The sequence below is a fragment of the Sciurus carolinensis genome, chromosome 10 (genome assembly GCF_902686445.1).
Source record: "Sciurus carolinensis chromosome 10, mSciCar1.2, whole genome shotgun sequence".
Classification (NCBI taxonomy): Eukaryota; Metazoa; Chordata; class Mammalia; order Rodentia; family Sciuridae; genus Sciurus; species Sciurus carolinensis.
The window spans coordinates 22560392-22586157 of NC_062222.1; the positions used below are offsets into that span (position 1 = coordinate 22560392).

Sequence of the window (25766 nt, forward strand, 5' to 3'; positions counted from 1 at the left end):
CAGGATGTTTTTTTTCAGCAAAGGCCTTAGCTAACCTTTAGCCTAACATCACAAGAGGAAATCAGTCTTTAGGCTGGAAGAGCCCTTCACTCTCCACCGACATTAGACAGGGACCCTTTGTCCTGGCAGGAAGGGCCAGGCAGATTCTCTAAATCTTATGTGGAAAATGTTTCCAAGAACACAGGTTTTTTTTTTTATTTTTTTTTTATTATTATTATTTTTTTTAAAGACACATACAAGAAACCTTGAAAATTATTTTACAATTGGCCTCAGGAGGGTGTGGTACATAATTAATTTCACGAAGACAGTGAGATTTCATCTGAATGGGTGTTTTCAATGCTCTGAATTGGAAAATTTGTTCCCTCAATTACAGATCACTGAAAATAAGTGCCTGACCATGCTCTACCCAGGGTACAGTCACTCCGTTTCCAAGCTCAGAACAGATATTGATTTTCATTTCAAACTCTAATGCCAAAATTAGCGATGTCAGGTTGAATTAGAGTGGATGGTTTAGAGAGCTCAGCAGTGAATGGGCTGCACTGCCAGCCTTTTCTTGGTTATTTCTTTCCATTTCATGTTTTAAAGGCAACAAAGTATGGAGTACAAGGCACCTTTCAGCTTTATTGCACCCAAAGAAATATTTCATCCAACAACACTCATATATCTTTATGGTTTCTTTCAAGTGCCAGTGGAAGTGGGGTGCGTGCACCCAAGGAGATTATTATGCGTTGCTTTGGTTTCTGTCTGCTGGGAACTTTGCTACTCATTCAGTCTTTGAAGGACCAAAATTTGTGTAGCACTTGAAATTAGCAGAGCATTTCACCGACACTGTTCCACATGGGAATACAGCACTGTTACTTAACTGCCTCATCGGCAGTGTGTGGGTCCCTTTAGATCTGGGATAGATCACTGAAGAAGAGGGTCAGTGGCAGAATGGTTAAGAGGGAGGCGGAGGGGGAGATAAAGAAGGAGTTTGGGTACCTGTGGAAGAGTCCTGTGTCTGCACAGACAATATTGCAATCTCTGGCTGTCAATCAATTACTCTGAATGCACGAAGTTTTTTATTTGATGTCTTCTATGCAGAAAAGAGTGTCTAGGATATGTATGTGTATGACATGGAGAGAGAGACAGAAAGGGAAAGAGAGAGGGAGAGAAAAATAGGAGAGAGAGAATGAGAAAAGAGGAGAGAAAGGAAGGAAAAGGAAGGTAGAGAGAGGTGGAGAGTGAACAGGTAAATAGTAGCACAGAGAGAAGCTAGGGATTCCACAGATAGAGATCTTCCGGGACAAAGAGAGATTCATGTAGTGAGTGCCTACAGGTCTTCCACGTTGTCTTCTCCTGTATGTTGTGGTCTGAAAGTGAGCTGCACAGTTCCTGAATTACCTCATTGGCATGGTGAGGAGTCACAGCAAATAGCTCCATGAGCAGGAGGAGTCACAGCAAATAGCTCCATGAGCTCCATGGCTTATGTCCATGGGTGCTGCATAAGCCTCTGTCCTCAACTATGGAAGTACATTGTCATCTGCTCACTTGCCTGTATGTGTGTGAGCTCTTTGAGGGCAGAGATCATCTTCTATTCATTTTATATTTCTGGGTCTGGAAAGTGTCTGGCTGCTAGTTGGTGTTCAAGTCATGTCTGAAGAATGAAAGGGGATTATATGACTGTACGGCTATCCCTATAGGAACGCTTGCATGTGTGTTAGAGCAGTGGAGACGGAGTGGTTCTGTCACCCTATAATATAATATTTTGTGAATGAAAAACATGCAAACAGAAGAAGAAAGTGGACAGGACTTCCTATCATTGGTCATTCATATCCACATAAGCAATATTCAGAGAGCAAATAATGCTGCCAAGCCTCACCCAGATGACTGGTGTGAGTATTACCTGATCCCTCATTTTTTAATTTTGCAGTGCTGGGGATTGAAGTCAGGGACTTGTGCTTGCAAGGTGAGCACTCTACCAACTGAGCTATCTCCCCAGTCCCTGACTCCTCATTTTGATCAAGCACACATTGTAATCACAGTTGGAGATATTGGGCCAGGGGTCTGAGAAAGACAGTGGCAGACTTGAGAGGGTCCAGAAGTTGATGGGCTAAAGGGTTAAGCAGCAGTGGACAAGGATCCAGAGGAAAAGGGCCCAGACCTCTGGATTACACAACTGTGATCTGAGTCAAGTGAGAGAAAGCATAAGAGATTTGTTGGCAAGGACCACAGCCTCCTGGAAATAGGAGGGGAAAATGAAATGCAGACAGGAAGGTAGAGAACTCAGTCATGGAGCTGGGACTGACACATCGTTTTGGACTGTGAGGGAAATAACCTCATATTGCTCAGCCAAGGCAGTATTCTCTGTTGGTGGCTGCATGGGGCTCTTTGCTGGGCAATAGAGAGGAAATGAACTCTGACTTTTCCTTCTTGCTTAGGTCTTAGCTGATGTCTAAACTCAAGGTTAGACTATTTAGCTATTGACTAAAGCGAAGCTTAGTCCTCCAGAGGCAGAAGTTTGCCTAAACTGTAGTTGATAGGAGTGACCTTCTTATCTTTAGAAACTTCAGGTCCTCTGAGACGCAATGATGGGCTCTTTTGCTCACCCCAAATGACACCTGCACTGTATTAATGGTTTCAGTATTTTATGTAAGAGCACAGAAAAGGGTCAATAGTGTGGAGTACATAAAGACTACTCAAGTATATCACATAAGGTATATTATTTAAATTTTAAAGTATATTGTGTAATATTTATTATTCAAATGTTAATCTAATGATGGCTATGGACTTTAAAAAAACAATTTTGTTTTCTTTTGCCTTTAGTACTGGCTGTAGCAGTAGGAAGAGCACTGTTACCTCACAATGGAGTCCTCTTTTTGTGTAAGGAATGCCATACCAGGAAAGCCTGTTTGCAAAGAGATGCTTTGCTTTCTTTATTGCAATTGGGAAGCATAGCTAGTTTACTCTGTCTAAACTCCCAGCTCAGCGATTGATGTTTGAGAAAGAAGTTCAGTGTCCTAGAGTGAGTGGAATTTATAGACTAGCCTTCAGCTTGTAGATCCTCTGTGCCAGCCCTAGGGGAGGATAGATTTTATAAATAAAATATTTGTGAACAGCAGTAGTCACAGCATTATTACAAACTTGAAGGGAAAAAAAAAGATATCAAAGGGCATGGTTATGTGAAGTGAGCAACAAGTCAGATTTTGTTTCTCTGAATTGTCCAGGGCTACGGTATCATGCAGGACTGAATATTCTCAGAAGAGAGTGGGGAGTTGTCTCAAGAATGTTACAAATTAGCTGGACACAGTGAGGCATACCTGTAATCCCAGCCACTAGGGAGGTTTAGACAGGAGGATTGCAAGTTCAAGACTTCCCTAAGCAACTTAGTGAGATCTTGTCTCAAAAATAAATAAAAAGCACTGGGGATGTAGCTCAGTGGTAGAGCACTTGAATAGCAAATGTGAGACCCTAAATTTGATCCTCAGCACTGAAAAAAAGTGTTAAAAGTGTCATAGATTTCAAATAGACTTAGGACTGATTTTCCAATTAGCACATTATTAAGTCTTTGTATTTGTGAAGCCACCAAGAAGTTTAATAATGAGCCATAAATTCAAGAAATAAAAATATTTTTGACTTTTGGTTTAGTTAGATCCTGCTAACTATGCATACTATTGTATGCTAACTATGGTATACTATTGGTTTATAAGTTTTTACCACACCCTGTGGGTTGTTTTTAATATTCTTTGTATAGGATTATTTGAGTATTTTCTATAATGCTGGCTTAGTGACCATGCATTCCTTTAATTTTTGTTATTCTTGGAAGATTTTATTTCCTCTTTGATTCTGAATGACAGTTTTGCTGGATATAATAGTCTTGGCAGTTATTTTCTTTCAGGACTTGAAATACATTGTTCCAAGCCTTTCTGGCCTTTAGAGTTTCTGGCAAAGAAATCTGTTATTCTAATTCATTTGCCTTTAAAAGTGACTTGGCATCTCTCTTGAAGCTTTAAAAATTCTTTGTTCTGGATTTTTTTGCACTTTAACCATAATATATTATGGAAAAGTTTTTTCTGGTCCTGTGTATTTGAGGTTCAAATACCTTCAGTATCTGAATATCCATCTCTTTCATGAGGTTTGGAACATTTCCTGTGATGATTTTACTGAATAGATTATCTACATCATTAGCCTATGCTGCTTCTCCTTCCTCAAGACCTGTGGTTCTTAAGTTAGGTCTTTGACTATTGTCCCAGAGTTCTTGTATATTATGATCATAATTCCTTATTTTTTATATTACTGTCTCAATATTCAAAGTTCAACTAACTTGTCTTCGAGTCCTGAAATTCTGTCTTCTGCTTGTTCTAGTCTAATGATGAGTTTTCAACTAAGCTTTTTTTTATTTGACTTATCGTGTTTTTGATATTCAAGATTTCTGTTTGGTTCTTTTTGAATATCTTTATATCTTTATTGATTTTTCTATTTCATATTTTGTATTGCTTTTCTCAATTCTTTCAGTTGATTTTCTGTGTTCTCTTGGAATCCATTGATTTTTTTTAAATTTAGAATCATCCTTTTGAATTGTTCATCTAGTATTTCATCTACTTTCATATCTTTGGAATCAGTTGCTGGTGAGTTATTCTTAGGAGGTGGCATGTCACCTTGTTTTTTAAAATTTCTTGTATTCCTGTGTTGGGATTTGTGCATCTATTGATATATATTTCTCTTCTGCTTTCATGTGAGAGTCTTTTTAGTGCCTGGTTCTCTCTTGGTGAACTTTTTCCTGGGATATAAGATTGTTGTGAATTATTGAATATAGTTCCAAGTGGGTTTCATAGTACAACGTTCCTGTTAGTTCTTTGGCAGTGACTAATGTACTTTGACAGTATTTCCATGTGAGAAATTGAGGGTCTCACTTTCTCTGTAGTTGTCACAAGAGTGGGATTTTTTAGTAGATCAGACAGTTGTGTTGTAGACCTCAGTGTATATGGGGCACACTCTCTGTGATTACTCCTTTAGTCTTGTCAACTTTGTGCATTCTAAGTGAGTACCAGAGTGACCTCTATGTCACTCATGGTGTGGTGCCCACAGTCTTCATGTTATTTCTCTCTGCTGTCACTATAGGAACAGATGACCATATATAGGTCTTTAGCTCCCACTCTTCCAATCTATTGAGGCCTGGTTGTTGGGTTGGGGTTTTTTCTCCCTTATTTTTTGTGTTAATGTATCACTGAATTTTGAGTGGAACTTAGTTTCGTATGAAGCAAGGTCTGCCCTCTTAGCTGGGTTGGGGGTGTAGTTCAGCAGCAGAGAATTTGTCTCATGAATTTGAAATATCATGATAGATATATCCCCCAGCACCTCACAGAAAAGGGAAAATAAAGCAACAATAAACAACAGTGAATAAGATATAAGCTTAAAATAAATACCAGGTGCCAACTATAACATCTGCAACAGTACTGAACACAACAGGAATGGTTGGGCCAGAGATTAAAAACAGCAACAAGAGATAGAAGTGAACCAGAGATAGCATTAATAAATCTCATGAGAAGAGTAGATAGATAAATGAGAATTAATAACAAATTATATATTAGAAATCTATCAATGACAGGAAATAATACATAACTATCTAATTAATATTGAATATAAATGATCTTAAGTCTCCAATTAACAGACATGGACTAGTGTATTGGATTAAAAAGTAAGTTCCAATTGCATGTTGTCTCCAAGTTACTCACCCCATAGGCAAAGACATTCACAAACTAAAAGTGAAAGGATGGAAAATTATATTCCATGAAAATGGATTCTAAAAGCAAGCAGGAAAAGCATTTTTGTATCAGACAAACCAAACGTGTAGCCAAAATTAGTCAGAAGAGATAAAGTAGGTCATTATGTATCAGTTAAAGGAAGAATACAAGAAGAAGACATAAAAATTGTAAATGTTTATGCTTTGAATGTCAGTGCATCCAATTTTATCAAAAAAACATTACTCTATATGAAGAAACTGATAGACTCCAATACATTATAAGTGGGGACTTACATACCACTTTCACCAGCAGATAGATCATTCAGACAGAAAATCAACAAAGACATATTATATTCAAACCTTACTACAGATCAATTAGACCTAACAGACATCTAAAGAATATTTTATCCACCAATAGCTGAATATACTTTCTTTACAGCTGAATAAACTTTCTTTTCACCTGCTTATGGAACTTTCTCCAAAACTGACAATTTTTAGGCCATAAGGCATGTCTTAGCAAATATGAAAGAACATTGAAATAATCTCTTGCATCTTTTCAGGTCATAATGGAATGATATTAGAAATAAACACCAAGGAAAGCTACAGAAACTATTCAAATATAAAGAGATTGAATAATGCACTTTTCAATGATGAGGAGTGATCTTTGAAAAAATCAAGGGAAAATTTTAAAAATTCTTAGAATAAAATGAAAATAGATATACAACATACCAGAATCTCTGAGATACATTAAGAGGAAAATTTATAGCTTTAGGTGCCTACATAGAGAGAGAGAGAGAGAGAGGGAGAGAAAGAGAGAGAGAGAGAGATCTCAAATGAACAACTTAATGGTGCATCTTAAGGTCTTTGGAAAAAAATCAATTCTAAAACTATTAGAAAGAAAAAATAAAAATTAGAGCTGAAATTACTTAAATAGAAAGCAAAAGACCAATAAAAAGGATCAATTAAGCAAAGAGTTGGTTCTTTGAAAAATTCAACAAGATTGATAAACATCTAGCCAAACTAACCAAAAGAAAGAGAGAGAGGATCCACTTCAATGAAATTAGAGACAAAATGGGGATATTACAACAGATACAAATTAAATTGAGAGGATCATTAGGGACTCTTTTTAAATCTTATATTCCAATAAATTGAGAAATCTAGAAGAAAAGGATAAATTTCTAAATACACATGATCTACCAAAACCAAATCAAGAGAGTATAAAAATTGAAACAGAACAATAAGAAGCAATAGGATTGAAGCAATAATAAAAACCCTCCCAAAGGAAGCAAATGCAGCATCAGACAAATTCACAGTTGAGTTCTACCAGATGTATAAAGAAGGATAATGCAATACTCCTCAAATTATTCCATGAAGTTGAAAGGAAGGGAATGTTTTCAGACTCATTATATGAAGCCTATATCACCCTGATACTGAAACTGGATAAGCGCAATTCGAGGCCAATATCACTGATAAACACAGATGTAATAAAATTTTAGGAAGTTGATCTCAAGAATACAATAAAAAGATTTTACACCAAAATCAAGTTTGGTTTCACCCCAGGTATGCAAGAATGGCTCAACCCATGTGAATCAATAAATATAATACATCATGTAAATAGAACCAAGGACAAAAACCATGTGGTCTACCTAAATAGATGCATAAAAAGCCTTCACCAAAATTCAACATCCTTATTTTAAAAACTTATTTTAAAAACTGAAGAAACTAGGGCTAAAAGGGACTTATCTCGACATAATAAAGACTATATATGACAAATCCAAAGCTGACATCATATTGAATGGTGAAAAACTGAAAGCATTTCCTTTAAAACCAGGAACAAAACATGGATGTCCATTCTCGCCATTCCTATTCTGTGTAATACTTGAAATTTTATCCAGAGCAGTTAGGCAAGAGGAAGAAATAAAAGCAAATATGAATAGGAAAGGAAGAAGTCAAATTATCTTTACTTACAAGTGATATGATACTGTACTCTGTAAGACTGTAGTTTTCATCTGAAACTGCCTAGAGATGATAAACAAATTTAGCAAAATAACAGGGTACATCAACAAAAAAACAGTAGCTTTTCTATGTGCCAATAATGAATCCACTGAGAGAGAAATCAGGAAAAAAATCCCTTTCACAATATTTTAAAAAATACCTAGGAATAAACCTAACCAAGAAGGTTAAAGACCTCTACAATGAGAATTATAGAATCCTAAAGAAAGAAATTGAAAATGATTCTAGAAAATGGAAAGACCTCCTATGTTCACAGAGCAGAATTACTATTGTTAAAATGGTCATATTACCAAAAATGATACACATATTTGATGCAATCTCTATCAAAATACCAGTGACATCCTTCACAGAACTAGAGAAAACAATCCTAAAATTCATATGGAAGAAAAAAAGACCCAGAATAAACCAAAGCAATGCTGAGCAAAAAGAGCAAAGCTGGAGGCAGTACAATACACAATTTCAAATGACACTACAGAGCCATTGTAACAAAAGCAGAATGGAACTGCATAAAAACACACAGGTAAACCAGTGGGATGGAATAGAAGTCACAGACACAAACTCAGAGAGCTACAGTCATCTGATTCTTGACAAGATGCCCAAAACATACACTGAATAAAAGATATCTTCTTTAACAAATGATACTGGGAAAACTGGCTATTCATATATAGAAGAACAAAAATGGATCCCTATCTCTTGCTCTGTACAAAAGACCTAAGCATAAGACCAAAACTTTGCTACTGCTAGAAAATAAAAATAGGGAAACAGTTCAACATACAGGTGCAGGCAGACTTCCTGAATAGTATCTGGTAGCTCAGGAAACAAGAGCAGGAATCAGTAAAATGGGATGTATCAAATTAAAAAAGCTTCTTCACAGCAAAGGAAATAACAGTGAAGAGAGCCTATGAAATGAGGGACAATCTTTGTTAAATTTTCTTTTGATAGCAGATTAATATACAGAATATAAAAAGAACTCAAAAAAACCCCTCAGCACTAAAAAACCCAATCAATAAGTGAGCACATGAACTGAACACTTCTTGAAAGAAGAAGTACAAATGACCAACTGTTGTATGAAAAATGTTCAATATCTTTAGCCATCAGGGAATGCAAATCCAAACTACACTGAGATTCCACTTCAATTAGAATACAAATAACAATAAACACTGTTGAGGATGCGAGAAAAAGGAACTCTTAGGCATCATTGTTGGGAATGTAAATTGGAGTAACCACTATGGAATTAGGTATGGCACTTCCTCAAAAAGCTAAGATTTGAAATACCATATGACATAGCTATACCACTCCTAGGTATTTCCCCGAAGCACTGAAGTCAGCATACTTTGGAGATACAGGCATATCCATGTTTACTGCAGCATAGTTCAAGATAGTCAAGTAATGGAACCAATTAGCAGTCCATAAACAATGAATGGTTAAGGAAAATGTGGTGTATATATATACACGGTGAAGTTTTATTCAGCCATAAAGAAGAACAAAACTATGTTGTTGGTAGGAAAATGAATGGAACTAGAAATCATAATTTTGAGCAAAATACATTAGACTCAGATTGAAAAGTGTCATTTGTTTTCTCTCATGTGTGAAAATTAGAGGCAACAAAACAAAACAAAACAAAACCCAAGGAGAAAAAAGGTGGAGAATGCTACGAAAGTAGAAGGGAGATTATTAGGGTAGAGGATGGGGATCAGGAGTGGGGAGGAGGGGGGGAGGGAGGTGCTGGGGACTGAAATTGATCAAATTATGTTTTAATGTATATACAGATATGCCACAATGAAACCCACCATTTTGTATAAGTAATATGCACCAATAAAATGAAGTTATTTTTCAGATAATTTTAGCTTACACAAAAATACTACTATTAGGCAAATTTTACTGTTTACGTATAGCTGGAGTTATCCTCTGCCCCCCATCCCCAGAGCAAAGAGTGTTGTGTTATCTTTTCATTGCTGTGACCAAAATACCAGATGAGAACAACTTAGAGGAGGACACATTTATTTTGAGCTCAACAGTTTTAGGGGTACAATTCATGGTCAGCTGACTTCATTGTGCTGGGCCCCTGGTGAGACAGAGCATCATGGTGGAAGGGTGTGGAGGAGGAAAACTGATCCACTCATGGCAGTTGGGAAGCAGGGTGAGAAAGAGAGGAGCCAGGGGTCTAAGACATTCCCAAGGGCATGCCCCTTCCCCAGAACTACTTCCTCCAGCCATGACCTAGTTGCCTACAGTTACCACTCAGTACCAGTAGTCCTTCCGAGTTCTTAATTCATCAGATTAACCCACTGATCAGGTTACAGCTGTCATAATCTAATCATTTCACCTTGTCTATCATTTGAGTTTATTGGGGCACACCTCATATCCAAACCATAACAAGTGTGTTCAGAGAAATGCTTTAGGAAAGGGTTCCTCACTTTTCCAACTTTGTAGCTTGGTTTAATTCTGCTCCCCTTCAGGGAGATATAAATTTAGGGTCCTGCACCACAGGTCCAAAGGTAGTGGAAAGAGTGGCCCAGATCCAAATCTTCCTTATTCTAGGAACCATTTTTTTCCTCTGGAAGTTGTAAAAGAACTCTTGATCTTAAAATGAACATGTATCACCAGACTTGACCTATTACATTTACATAAACTGTTCTTATGTTTAAACAGAATTGGACCCTGTGATTTTCTATAGCAAAGTCCTCAGTAGGGTTAGATGTGTATTTATTTTATTATGTTCATGTGTTAGAAAGCCTATTAGTAAGTATTTTACATGCATGAAGTTCAAAATTATACTGTGAATGGCATTAGCAAAAACAGAATAAAATTGGTGTCTGTGGTCTTCCATGATTTATACAAAAAGTGTTTTGTGGTTACACTATTCCAAGTAAAGGGCTGCTCTTTAATACAATTAAGAAAAGTTGCTTCTGTATGACAAGTTGATTTTCAATACAGACTATCCATCTTCCATACCTTTCTATCACAAATACAATCTTAGAAGGTAGGCAGCTACTGAGTGCCTTTTTCTCATTTAACTGTCTAGGAAATAACCCTCAATTACACAAATTAGGTCAATTAAAGAACAAAAGGGCATAAAAATTATGAGAAAAACTCTGTGTCACAAATTACATATGGAAAATAGTCCTTCCTCTTCTATTCTTTAGTAATTGGTAATCTTCTAGAACAAATATATTCACGTAAGCTTCCAATGCATACTTTGTACACTGCATGCATAATCAATGTTGAAATAAGAGCTGAATGTTGGTGTGTGATATTCTTTTTCAGTTAGGGGTCAAAACTACCTTGTATTCCCTTGGGTAAGATGTGGAGCTTGTAAGAAATTTTAGTGAGCATTGTGCCTAAACAGATTATTATTATTATTATTTTTTATAGATTTGTCTTTCTTGCTACCTTTTACTTACTCATTCTTTGGTGTGGTATAATATACATGATTTAAATAACCAGGGAATGTCTCTGGGCTCAAAACCACCTGCTGGCTTTTATTAGCTAATTAATGGTGATTTATCTGAGTTACTAATTTGAATGGAGCTGACTGCCGTTAGGAATTTGGGGAACGTTGTAAGAATCATGATTAAAATGATGCCTTTGTGATGGACAGTCTCCTTAAAAAACTTAAAAAAAAAATGTTGCCTGTTAGCATTTAAGAAAAAAAAAAAAAGAAAGAAAGAAAAGAAAAGAAAAGAAAAAAAAAAAAAAAAACCCTGCCAACTGCCAAATTAGTGACCTTGTGTTGCGTTCTGGCTCAGATTTTGACTTCCATGGTTTGCCTTAGCTCTTCACTTTTAATCTCTGCCAGGCTTCCTCTCATTTTGTCTCTTAAATTAGGGTTCATTTGCCTAGTTTCATAGGGTTTTGATTGCTTGGAAAATAGAACTGATCTTGAATCCATAGAGCTTAATCATTTTCACAAAAACAAATACAGTAGATTCATTTTAGCCAAACTTGTGTGTCAGCCTGGCCTGAGTCCCAGGGCCTGAATTGTGTGAATTTAATAGTGGTACAACATCGGAGATAGGAATATAATAGAATGCTCTCAGCAGTGTGTCTATTGGATCAGTGTAATTTCTTTTTGTCTCTGCTAGTCTCAATGTCTCTTAAGACAGTGTAGTCTGCAGTCTGTAAAAGCTGGCCATCTTTTTTACTGTGATCTCACTGCTATTATAGTCAACAAAGAATCATCTCCTTAGATAAAGTACCTTGTAGGCAACTGTTAAATACACAATTAGGGTTCACAGGAACAGTAATTCTATTAACTGTGGTTATGTTCTATTTTGATTTCAAGAAAATGTGCAGTAATTAACACATAATTCCTGCTTTGAGACTTTTGGTTTAGGAATAGTGTATTTTGCTTACATAATCCAGGGCTTCACCTCTCCTAACAAATTAAATTCATGTAATGATAAGATGCATATAGTACTTAATGTATATATATATATATGTATTATGTGTATATATATTTTTGCATACAGTAGTTAGTGTGTATATATTTTAGTTTCTACATATTAACTCATAGGTACCTTTTTAAGGAAAAAACATACTTTTCACATATGTACGTTATTATAGTAAGAAAATTTAATTATTGAGAAATGGTCATGAAAGAATCCAGGGTGAAAACAAAAGAAAATTTGAGGTCTCATAGACCTCAGGTCTCAGATTCCTAGTCTGTCTGACTTGTCAAATACTAAGGAAGTACAATTTGCTATTTTTTCTGATTTCTGATGCACTTTCTGAATGTGATCACCTTTCTTTCTTTTAAATGCATAAACCATACATGCCCACAATCTACAGCAGTTACTAAATTTGACAACCAAAACAAAGCTTTGTTATTTCCACTTTGAGTTGCACTGTTTCTGGATTGGGGGCTTATGGTCGATTCCTCAGCTATGAAGTTCTCAGAGTGCGAGATCTCTTGGCATTTTCAATAGTGCTGTTCACCTCTCTGGTTACTAAGAGTTAGGACTTCAGATGCCCAGCACTCCTCTCACCTGTCTGTTTCAATTGTGCACCTGTCAGTTTCTAAGGACTTAAAGGCTCTTCAGTCAGGTTGAATTCAACCAATTCTCTGCTGCTGTGCTCTACTTCTGTCCCCTCACTGCCTGCCCCCAACTGAGTCAAGTTGATGATATGCTCTTCTTAATCTCTTCTTTAACTTGAAGTGGAAGAGTCACACGTTCTTGGGTTTGTGGGTGAAGAATGATCCTGATACCCCCAACATTCACTTTTCTCTGATTTCTGACGTTAGCCAATACAAACATCTTGTTGATGGCAATCCAAGTCCAAGTCCAGCTTATTTCATGGTGCTTATAGATCCTGCTTTCAATTGAATGCAGTGCAGGAAGTGGGAAAACATAACATTTATCCATATTCAAATGACTTTGAGTTTGAGTTTGTGTGAGATCAGAAAGCATGTGTTGAAGGTGATGTGCAACTGAATGTAGGTTAGTGTTCTTAAGATAACACCCCTAGCCGGTGAACCTGTCTATAGCTTTCAGATAGATTTAGTTAAAAGACACATTAAAAAAAGATAGTCTTTCAGTGGTTAACTGATGGAGGGCAGAGAGCACAGCAAGACGGCAGAAATAAAAGCGATATCAGTTTCTTTATCTTGTTCACCACCTAAAGTGAGTTCTGAAAGTGGAAGTCAGGCACTGTGACCTCCAAACTGGCTCACTTGCAAACTTGGCTAGAAAGTCTCTTCATTGCAAGTCTGCTCCTTATTCCTTTTTCAGACATGGGGTCTTCATATTTGTAAGTGGACTCTATACAAGTTCTAAACTATGTTCTGGAGAAAAGATCACACTAAATAACTGGGCTGATTATTGCTAAGCCACAGGGGAGGACAATGACGATTATCTACCTGAGTAGCATTCTCTCACTTCAAACCCTTTACCATGGCAAAGCAACACAATGATGTTTCCGGAGTACTAAGTGGGGGATACACCCCAAAAGCATTTGAGTCAAACTGCTTTTTGAAAGTTTAACCTATGGATTTGAAATTCTTGGTGAGTTCTAATGCTCAGAAATAGTTTTGCTTTAAGTAGTCAATCATCTTGTGAACTGTTCCATTTCAAGAGTGATACAGGGGAGAAAATAAACTCCAATTCATAGCTCTCGTCTTGTGCAAGATTCTTATTAAAAACAGCATATTCCTGTAGCCCAGAGGGCTGACAGCTTCTTCTAAGGCAGAAGTGCGGCTCTAAGCTAACCTCAAGGGGCTACTCGAGAGAGACACAGTCTCCACCCTACTCCTGTGGGGACCAGAGGGAGGGAAGGGGCTGGAGAGCAGCACATCCTATCCCAACTCCAGGCCTTAGTCACCCCAATGAGTCATATTCCTTAAGGCAACACTGACATTCAGTTTCCTGGTTAATTAGTTTATAAGTCAATAAGAATCATGATTTTTAAAAAGAAAGAAATCACTTTACAATGGAATTAGCTCAAGAGAGGTCAGATACCTAGACTCAGTTATGTAACATTTTTTCCTTTGTTTTTATCATGTTCAAACATAGGTTTCATTTGCTCTATTTCATCACTTGTGCTTGGCATTTTATCTACCAATGATCAAAATATAATAAAGGGATCACTGCCAGACTTAGACTCTTAACAATGTTGAGTAAAGCAACGCTTGGAGACATGGTGCCGAGGCACAGAAATGTACTAAATAAATTCAGTTCAAACAGGATGCTCATGTCCTGAGGTATCACTAATGCCAGTGTTTTTTCTTATTGTCTGCTAAAAGTGACAGCAACTGTAAAGAGGTTTTATTTTTTTTATTTTTGCTTTCCTTTTATTTTCCCCACGAAGATCATCACTTTCCAGTTTACCGATTCACTTTTTGTGGGCAAGATTGTTAACTTTAAGTTTAGCCATAAGCAGTATTTACATATTTTCATATGGAATACCAAAAAAAAATCTTCACTAATTTTGCAAGTCAGACATGAATGTACTATCTCATCATTGTGTAGATTTAAAAAATGCAATTGGAAGTTAGGAAGAATTTTAGGGCTGATTTGAACATTGTTGGTCTTGGATATCCTATAGGAAGGTACATGTAGATACATTTTAAAATGTATTTGTCTGCTGGTTTTAAAATCTATAATACGACATCCTCAATATAACAAGAAAGGTGTATGTATGTATTAAAACCAACTCACAAGAAAGAGGTAACAATTTTCATAGGAAATAATTCCTTATATAGTTAAATTGCAATGTAACGGCCAAGTTATTTCTTTAAAAGAAACAAAACATCACAAACTAACTTTTAAACAAAATGCATTTAAACTGCCAGATTTTAATTTCTAAAGAAAAAAAAATGGGCCAAGTTTGAAACTAAAACTCTAATTTAAAAAAATTGAGAGCAGATGAATCAAACAACATTGCCCTGTGTAAATTTATGATTATACGAATGGTATGCCTTTACTCCATGTACAAAGAATCAAAATGTATCCCATTTGTTTACAATAAAAAAAAGAAAAAAATGTATATCAAAAATTTAAAAAAAAAGAGCTGTTTTGGTAACTCATAAGATCAAAGATAAACCTATGAAAATTTATCTAATAAAATGTAATTTTAGTGGTCATTTCAAAAATATGCGTACTATGTTTTTACATAAAAAAATGATATTGCTTTGTTTCAAAATATTGCTGGCTTGTCTTATTACCTTTTTTTATCTTCCTCTTTACTACAACATAGGTTTTTTTTTTTTAATTTAGTCATGCGTTAAGCTTTTATAAAATATCCTAGGGATACAACAGGACAGAAAAATAGAATAAACAGATTTTTAGTGGAATAAAAAATATTAATTGATAGTTTAATAAAATATTTATATTATTTAATAAAATTAACATTTTATTAAGAAAAAAAATTGAGAACATTTTACGTAATTTCTTTCTGAAACATTTTCTGTATATTAAGTACATGATCCTTTCAGTGACAACAAGGTAGCCCTTGGTCCTCCTTAAGCACTAACACTTCCAGTTGTCTCGGTATGTAATATGGCCTTGAACCAAGTACATTTTAGACAAACAGTCTTCAAAAGATGGGCAGATCTTGGCATTTACCCAGATTTACCATTTTAAATGATGATGATACTCCATGACTTGTTCTGGGAGTGAAAATTCAAAGGATATAAATCAACTGTCAATAACATCGAGTGAAATGTTTTTAAAGCGTTCACTCTCTAGCAGGGACTGCTGCTCAGAATATATGGCCTTTGTCACACACAGATGCAGGGCGCTGCCTTCTCAAGGAATCAGAGGAGTGAGGGTGAGGTGGGGTTCCACAGATGGAGTAAATCGAAGGAGCAAGGAGATCTCAAGTCAAACTATGATTTACTTAAACTTACAGGGTCTTCACACAGCTGTGCTCAGCTACATGCTAGGTGGAAAGCAAACACGTCTGCTGTATGAATGGCCACACATTCATACGGATATTTGTATTTGAAAACCTAATATTTATTAACCTAATTACCAAGCCTCGGAGGAACAAGGTATATGTAAGTAAGTAATTCTGATACATGAGGAAATGCTTTGGATCAGAAGCTATGGTGTATAAGTCTGGTCAGGGGGTTGGCATCTACCAGAACGAATTTCTTCTCTATTTTAATACTATTTTCAAAGACAACTCTCTTTCTCTTTTTCTCCCTCTCTCCTTTCCTTCTTCCTTTCTTCCTTCTTTTTTTGTAGTATTGGGGATTGAATTCAGGGCCACTCATGTGCAAGGGAAGCACTCTATCACTGAACAACACCCCAGACCCTTTTATTTTTTTATTTTGAGATAGGATCTTGCTAAGTTACCAACATTGGGCTCTAACTTGCAATCCTCCTATCTCAGCCTCCCCTGTAGCTGGGATTATAGGTGTGTGCCAGTTCACTGAGCTTCTTTCTCTACTTCTACTCTACTAGGTACTCTCAAATACAAATTGTACAATTCTTTCCAACATTCTTATGACATTAATGACAGGGCTCCTGAGGATAGCTTCATTGTCTATGAGGGGACAGGTAGGACTAAATATTTCTAAATCAATATATATATATATATATATATATATATAAAAAATATATATATAATATATAATATATAATATATATATATATTTACCTCACATAGACTACCTGATAAAAAAATCAAACAAGAAAATGGAACTAGTATTTTTTTAAAAACATATTTATGATGAAGCCATTAGCTGCATAATAGCTAAATTCCATTGCAGTGATTTTAAAACTGGGCTAAGTGACCTTCAAGTATAGATAAGCTTCAGCACTAGGTTTTAAGGGATCTTTGGCAGAGTACAAAAATCATAAAGTTTAATAAATTGTAAATAACTTTTTTTAGTCTACTTATAACCCAAGACAAAACGAACAAACAAACAAACAAAAATAACCTCTAGTTAGATTAGAAGGGATTATTATAAGGATTGGGAATTGGGAGGAAGTGGTTAGGTAGGGTAAGTTGGTGTTAATAGAGCCATTCAGAAAGCAACTTAAAGAAAAGACCACTGATGAATCCCAACCAGAATTCCTTTAGAGTCATTCACTAAATCTTGCTGTAAATAAAAGTTAGTCCATTGTTGAGCCATTGCCTTATCATTTTAGTGCAGAGATCACTAGTTAATCTTACATGATCTCCAGAATCAGAGAGCCCTGGTTTTAGTCCTTTTCTACCACTCTCTGGCTGGATCTCTGGCATCAAGTGACCTAACTTCTGCAAGCCTTCACTTTCTTGATCATAAATGGAGGTCCCCATCTCCTCCCTGCTCTTGGTGTTGTTTTGATACCTGCCCTGGGGTTCCTCGTTGTTCTGTTCTAATTGCCAATGCCTTAGATCTTTTCCCACCTTTCTCCCCCAAATGAAAATGTATCGATTTGTCCCCTTGCTTCAGGGTCTTGATCATGCATCTGACAACTAATGATTCCCTCGCCAGATAACAAAATGCCTTAATTTAGTGGAAGCAGACGCTCCTTCTTAATGATAACTTATATTTGTAAAAAGCTTCCTAGTTTACAGTGGATGCAGGTGCATAATCTTTGTTAATCCAAATGGCATATTTGACGGAGGGTGTTATTGACATTTAGTGGATAAGGAATATAGGAGATCAAGTGTTTATCTAGATCAGCTCACACTATGTCCAGTATTCGTTCCACTTCAGAGTTCATCGATAAAGTGCTCAGGAGGTATTAAGAAATACGGGTATTCCAGATGGGAAGGATGTCTGTTATGGCAGCAAAACAGGTCCTGCCTGGCACTTACAAGTATGTGTGGTAAGGCAATCTGTTTTTCCTTCCTGGGCCTCAGTTTCTTCACCTTTAAAATGGAAGGGTTGGATAAGGTGACTCTTTAGGTCCACTTTAGTTTTATGTTTAACCAATTCATTTTGGTTTTATAAACATAAATATCATTGTTGCGATTTTTATGCCAATTTTCATTTTCCTTTCAGTTCATGTCAAGAATATGACATGACAGGGAATTTAGTTGTCAGCAAGTAGAGTAGCATTTCCAACTGTGTCATGATATGTAATATTTTTAAGAAGAAAAAGAGAAAATACAGAACACTGAATTTGAAGTTTCAAGTAGGGGAGCATAATTACCAACATCTGTGCACCAAGCAACAACTTCTGTGGGCTTGTCCCTGTGGATAGAAGTGCTTGGTTTTAGGAGGGACATATATGGAGTGTGGGAGGGGGTGGACAGGACACAGTTTAGCCATTCCCATCAGCTAAATTAACTCCAGCCATCCGTAGAAGTGAAAATAAGACCATCAACATACTTATGGATTAAATTGTAAAGTCAGATACAAAACAGCATTAAGCCATGCAGCCAGTCCTGATGTTGCCCAAGTTAAATATGATCCTCTATTTATTATTATAAACTGTCCAAGAAAATCTCTCCCAGTTTTATATGACAGACTAAAAGCAAAATTAAAGAAAAGATGACATTTGGAGGGTTTTCTTTCCCCTGCTATTAACACAACGAGGCTGGCTGAGCTATGAAACTGTGATGGAAATATTAGAGCTGGTGTGTCTGAAAAAAAAATGCAGTGATCATTTCACTCTTCCTGTCTTTTAATGCTCCAGGGTTTTGGAGACGAATAGGAGCAATAAGTTCACTTTGCAGAATTAATGCAGTAATTCTTTATCATAAGAGCAGAGCATTACCTCAATCTGATTTTGCTACAAAATGGTTCAAAGTCTATTTTTAATGATGGCCCTAATTTGTTAACACCTTTTAAATTATTAATCCCCTTTATATTCAAGTAGTTATTGCATGTCATAACAATGTATCTATGCAGGGAAATTTAATAGTATTTTCTAGATGTCAAGAAAAGGCTTGTTCTGCAAAATGCTATTAAAACTGATAATGAGCTAAATATTTGCCATAGCAAACATCGAAATTACTATATCAATCAGCGTTGGGTTCTCTTATTCAATAAACAGAAATTAACCTATTAACTATGCCTAACTTTCAAAAACAAAATGATTGCTTTCAAGCATTTCTTCCCATTTCCAATCTTTCTTCTCTTAAAACTACATCTTGCCCTGTAATCCAGAGTCTTGAATAAAATCCTGAATGTCCATATTTGTGGCTAATATTCAGAAGCTACACAAGACATAAAATCATGAATGCTTGGCTCCAGTGACTGCAGATATTTTTGACTTTACTTTTAAATAGGCATTGACTGATAAGCAATAAAAGCAAAATCAAATAGTCAAGTTTTTAAATTATAGTTTAAACTATTTCCCTGATTTCAAGGATTTAGTAAAAAGATTTCTCTTTTACTTCATCAATTAGGAGATCTGACTAAAGAACAGCTACAAAAAATACAAATGAACGGTAGTATAAGGGTCTACCATTGGCTAATTACAGAGTTCAGATATTAAAACAAGGGATTTAGAGATAAAGAATTTTTTTGTTACATACCCAGAAGAAAAATGTAGATGCAAAAGCACTTTACACATAATCAAAAACAACAGAAAGTCAGTCTTAATTTCTTCTGCAGTTTAAGCAACTGAACAAACGTGCTGACCATCTTCACATAGTGGGTATACCTGGGATTCAATTACCATCTGAGTTCACTCTGGGCTGACAATCAGTTCCACACAAATGTGACCTGAAATTGGGTTTAGACCTGACACTTTTCTGTTAAGGAGTTTGTACATCTTTAGTTGCTTTCATGATTTCTAAATTTCTGGTGGTTGGGGGGGCGGGAAGGAAAGACACTGCACACTCCAGCCCATTTAAAGCGAGGTCGATGTTAATGTTCAAGTGATGAGCTTAGAAATTATACATGTAGCTAAGTACAATAAAAATAGTGTTTTATGATCATGCTTTAAACTCCCTAAAGTTTTTCTTTTTTTTTTTTGCCTAGTTGTTATAGCTCCCTGGAAGCTGTGTACAGTGGATCTACCTTCATTGAAGAGTTAAAAGGTAGACTTTGCACAGTTGCTGATTGGTTCAAGCTATTGTGGGAAAAGAACATAGAATGTGCTTTCAGGTTTATAATTCCAATGATTCTCAGCCTTAGTTGCTTCTTGGGCTCAGTTGGGAAACTTTACAAAAATACCATTGCCTTAATGTTATCCAGTTTATGTCCATTTAAATTCAAATCTCTGGTACAAGATTTCTGCATCAGCTTTTTAAAATTGATACATAAAACTTTAATATTTATGGGCTAGTATGTTTTGATACATGTATACATTGTTTAATGATCAGATCAGGGTAACCACATCTATCTTTTCAAGCAGTTATTATTTCAAAAGCCTTTTTTTTAGCGTGTTTGAAATAAAGTACATGATCGTTATTAATAGCCACCCCACTACTTCAGTAGTTTTAGAGGATTCTAAAGTGTAGCCAAGGTTGGGAACCCTGGGGATATTATTGAAACGAGACTGAGGTCCAGTGGATCTGGGAGGCCTGAGCTTGTGCATTTCTAAACGGCTCCCAGGTAACGTCCACAGGGCCAGGCATAGACCACACTTTGAGTACCAAGAACATCCTTTTCCTTCACATTTATTTTCTACTGCTACCTTGATGGGAAAGCCGAACACATCTTCATTTTTTAAGAGGCTCTTCCATATTTAAGAAATTAGAGGTAAATATTTCCTTGAGTGGGCCTGTAATTTCTTTGACTTAAATGAATTAAAAATTGCTTAACAGAAATACACTCAACTGAATCCTGATGTTCAGGGAGTCCCAAATTGAGCATAATCTCATAAGAGATAATATTTCTCCAATTCAAAAATTTGTAGTCAGTGACCAAATAGGGCACAAATAGTGGTTCAAAGAATGGATTATATGATCAAATGAACCTGGATTCACATTCCAGCTCAGTCACTCACCAGTAAAACCCTCAAATGTCTCTAAGCCTCAGTTTTCTAATCTACAAAATGGAAGCAACAATAATATTTGTTCTGTTGAGTCAACGAATACATCCAAATCCTACTGGATGTCAGCCAACATTCAGAGGAGTAGCCAAGGTTCCTGCAGCTAAGCAACTTACCAATAACTAACTTACATATCTTTGTAGGAATAAAAGACACTGTGTGGAAATTGCTTAGCATCAGGCCTAACATGCAAGGGGTTTCAATAAATGTTAGTTATTATTTTATATTAGCTCAAAAGTCTTACTTGTTATTATGTCCAATTAACAATAGTGCTTTGATATGTTGATACCCTGATAAGGACAGGAATCATTGATTAAATACACTAATCATAATTTTGGATGCAGAACAGAACTTACAGGCACATTATGTGAATATACCCAGGAGCAGAGAGTTAAGCCTTCATTATTAAGAAATGTGTGGACTTCAGTTGTTGATTTTATGGTCAGTTTTTTTGTCAAAGATTATCTGTTGTTCAGATGTTTCTAATAAAATTAACAGACATGTCTGTAAAAGTGGTCAGTAAATACAAGATTAAAAAAAAAGAAAAATTTCCTTGAATATAAAGTTATTGATAAAAGTTTTGCATCTCATTAGCTCATTTTTGGAAATTGCTCAATTAATATCTTCCTTTTAAGAAGACTTCCAAAGTTTTATATTTTTAAGAAAGATAGTTTTAAAGGGATGCTGTTATGATTTGGATATGAAGTGTCCACTCCTGTGTTAATGCAGGAGGTGAAATAATTAGATTAGGAGAGCTGCAATAATCAGAGCATCCTAATTTGGATGAACTAACTAGGTGGAAACTATGGGCAGGTGGGCTGTAACTGGAATAAGCAAGTGTCTGAAAGCATGCCATTGGGAATTATATCTTGACTGCCCCCCTCCCCCAGCTCCTTTCTTTCTTTCTCTTTCTCTCTCTCCCCACCTCCCTCTCTGCTTCCTGGTCACCATATCCAGAGCAGCTTTCCTCCACCATGCCCTTCCAACATTACGTTCTGCCTCCCCTGGGACCCAGAGCAATGGAATCAGCTGACCATGGACTGAAACCCCTGAAACCATGAGTCCAAAATAAACTTCTCTTCTAAGTTGTTCTCTTCAGGTATTTTGATCACAGTGATAAAAAGCAGACTAGATTAGGTGTAGTTTAAAATATGAAATTTCTCTCAACAAATTTTAAATGTGGAGAGCATAAAAAGGGTTTTACTAAATTGTCTCTACAGATGACCAGATATAGAGATAATAAAGGATTAAAGTACAAATATGTCAACTATTCCCCTTTGTACCCATTTCAGAGCGATAGAACATAGAAATATGTTAATTCTACCATATATTATGGAAAACCTATTTTAAACCAAGTTTTCGGTTTGCAATTCAGCACACTTTCCTGGATAAATGATTGGGGTGTAGTATACTACTGCCCTTCCTGTTTTGTAACCCATCTCCTGGCCTCGTGGTTCCTCTGATAAGACACTTCTGGGATCACAGGAAATCTGCTTCCTTCAATATGGAAGAGGAAATTAAGGCACAGAGCATTGAAATGCTCCTGCCACTCATCTGCCGGGGCCCACAGCCAGGCCCAGACCCCCATTGTTTTTTTTTATATACTATGCCTTTCTTTTTTTCAATTAGGAAAGAGGAATCTATACACATCCTTATTTATGTGTCCTAAATAATTCTTTTTTAATAGAGAAGTTTTAAGATGAGAAAAGAGGTCTGTGTTTTAATAACTAGGATGGAATTTTAGAAGCATGGAAGAAATATCTACATACTCTCCCCATTTCCTTCATATTCCTCTTCACTAGGCTGTGTGCTATTCATTAACCTGTACTTTGCTGGTCTTGTCTTCTCCAACTGCAGTTTACTAAGCCTCTAAGTTTTCTTTTGTCATAGTAAATTCCTAGGACTGTAACTCCAGTGGATGGTGCCTTTGGAATTTCATGCCAAGCTTAGCATGGCCAAAATTGCATCAAGATGTATAATAGACTGTGTGTGGGGGGGGGGTTTCTGCACTTTAGAGGAGATCCTGAATTATCATATCAATGGAAGATCCAATAGGACTCTTGCACACCGACTGATTGTGGGGTGTGAGAAAAGAGAGAGGTGAAGACTTCAAGGATTTTGCCTTCGGAAACCAGAATAGATTTGCATTTAACTACGAGAAAATCACTTGAGGAGCAAGTCTAGGATGTGGGCTGGTTGAAAATTTGGAATTCACATTCATTCCAGATGGTTAGAAAATATCTCAATATAGCTGTGAAGTGTGCACTTGGCCATGCTCACATGGAGTTCAGGAAATCTTAGTAGATACATGATTTTCTGTGTCATCTATTTCTGTTCTTTTTATCTTATCTTTTACTGTCATAAGGTAGATTCCATTATTCCAACATATTTGTATATTTCATTCATTAATATATATATATATTGCTCTTGTTTGATATAAATATTTAAGGTTTTAAGTGTCCCTTTAAGAATTGCTTTATATCTATTTTATTAACTTGATATTTTAATGTTTCTATAGTTATTCAGTTCTAAGAGTTTCTCACTTCACTCTTGTTTTTTTTGTTTGTTTGTTTTCAAAAGAGGCTATTTAGTTGTCTTTACAAAAACTTTCAAATGCAGTTTGTTTATATTATCCTGTGAACTGCATTGTGCAACCCCAATTATTGCATGTTAGGTATTTTTACTGTTTTCTACTTGTCAATATTATCTTTCTCTTTATCCATGAACATTTTCTATTCTTGAATATTCTTTAGATCTAGGTGTTTTAGTCTATCTATCAGCTTTCCATTTAGTGGGATCTCATCTGATGCTTGGCCCTTTCATGGAGATTTTTATTTATTTTATCTTTTTCATTGTTTATCATATTAATTTCTCTTTTGCATGTACTCTTAATCCCCTCTTTACCTTTTGAGTCCTAACTTGAGTACTAAACCCAAACCTAGTTAAGTCTGATTACTTTCATACTCAGTATTCAAAGAGTAGCTTACATTGGCTTGAGAAAAGCTACACACCATGCAGACAGGTCTTTAATTCATGAACACTTCAGTGGCCCATTAGCTTTACCTTTGAATAGTTATCTATTGATCTAGTCCATCTACTCCCATCATTTCACATCTTCTGCTATAGTTTGGATCTTAAATATTGCCTAAGGTCCCATGTATTGAAAGCTTATCCCTCAGAGTGGCACTTCTAGAAGTTGTAGAACATTTAAGAGATAGAACCTAGTGGAAGATCTTTAGGTAATTGGGGGCATACCCTTTAAGAGGAGAGCAGGATCCCAGGCCCTTCCTCTTCTGCTCTTTTTGCACCACCATGTGCACCTGCCATGATGTGCCATCCCTAAACAGAGACTCAAAAAGAATAAGTCTTCCTGATCACTGACTGGAACTTCCAAAACAATCTTTTTCTCTTAATAAATTCATACCACAGGTATTTTATACAGTAATGGAAAACTGACTTACATACAATCTGACCTCTAGATAATGATGTTTCTTATTTCACTGTGAAAACTAGAATAATTAAAAAAAAAAAAAACTCTGATAAATTTCCTAATTCACATTGTGCTTGCATTCTTGTTTGAATAGAGGTGTGTCCATGATGCCATCTAAAGTGAACCCTGCTATTTTTTTAGTAGAGCCTATTTCCTTTTACCTAAAACAGGAATTTGCTCTAACAATTCTCTTTCTTTCACTATAATTTCTTATCTCTGTATTGGGTTATTCCCATATCACCTGCCAAACTGACTCCTTTGTTATTTATTAAACATACAAACATGTTATATTTTAAGCCTCTAAGTATTTTTCTTACTTTTTACTAGGTTAGCCATGCATTTCACAAGACTCTTGGAGATAACGTTTTTCAGGGTATGTAGTTACCCATGCTCTCTTTACCTTCCACTATTGGCATGTCCTCTAGTACACAATGTTTACTAATAGATTGCCTAGTTTTCAAATCTGGGGGTCATTTTTCTCTCTTATTTTTATTCTTTTCCTTTTATTCTTTTCTTTTTATTCTCTCAAGCTTATTTCATGAAGCACATTGCTTCAAATGCTATCCACAAAGCTGCAAATTTGAATCTGCAGCCCAATCTTTCCCTCTGAGCTCTAGACCTACATACTACACTACTGCTTGAAATGTTTAGTTGGGAATCTGATAAGCATTTAAATATATGAAGTATAATATGTCCAAAATAGACCTTGGATTTTTTCCCATCCATTATGTTTCTTTCCAGGCAGAATCATCTTCATTCAATTGGAAAATTTAGGAGCCATCCTTTATTTCTCCCTCTTCTTTTTTTTTTTTTTTCCTTCAGTGATGGGAACTGAACCCAGGCCTCGTACTTGCTAGGCAAGCATTCTACCACTGAGCTCCATCCCTAACCCTTTATTTCTCTCTTTCTCTCTCTTTTTTTTCTATTCTTAAATGCAATCCATCAATTAGTATTTTCACTTCTATTAAGAAATATGTCTGAAGTCTGTCTGCTTCTCTTTATCAACACATCTGTGCCACCACCCCGATTACAGCCCAATTTTCAGAAGGACCATTTCAGTATGTCATTTACCCTTTATATTCAATCTTATTTTGGTAGAAATTAAGTTGAAAATCATTTCCACTTTGCTTTCTGTATTCTGCATGCTTAAAATTGGATA

At 36.0% G+C, this 25766-nt stretch overlaps 1 protein-coding gene across 3 annotated transcripts in view; it reads right to left on the reverse strand.

The window, feature by feature from the left end:
• Nucleotides 1-25766, reverse strand: part of Ttc29 (tetratricopeptide repeat domain 29) — a 198925-nt gene that overhangs the window by 25549 nt on the left and 147610 nt on the right. The window lies entirely within an intron of this gene.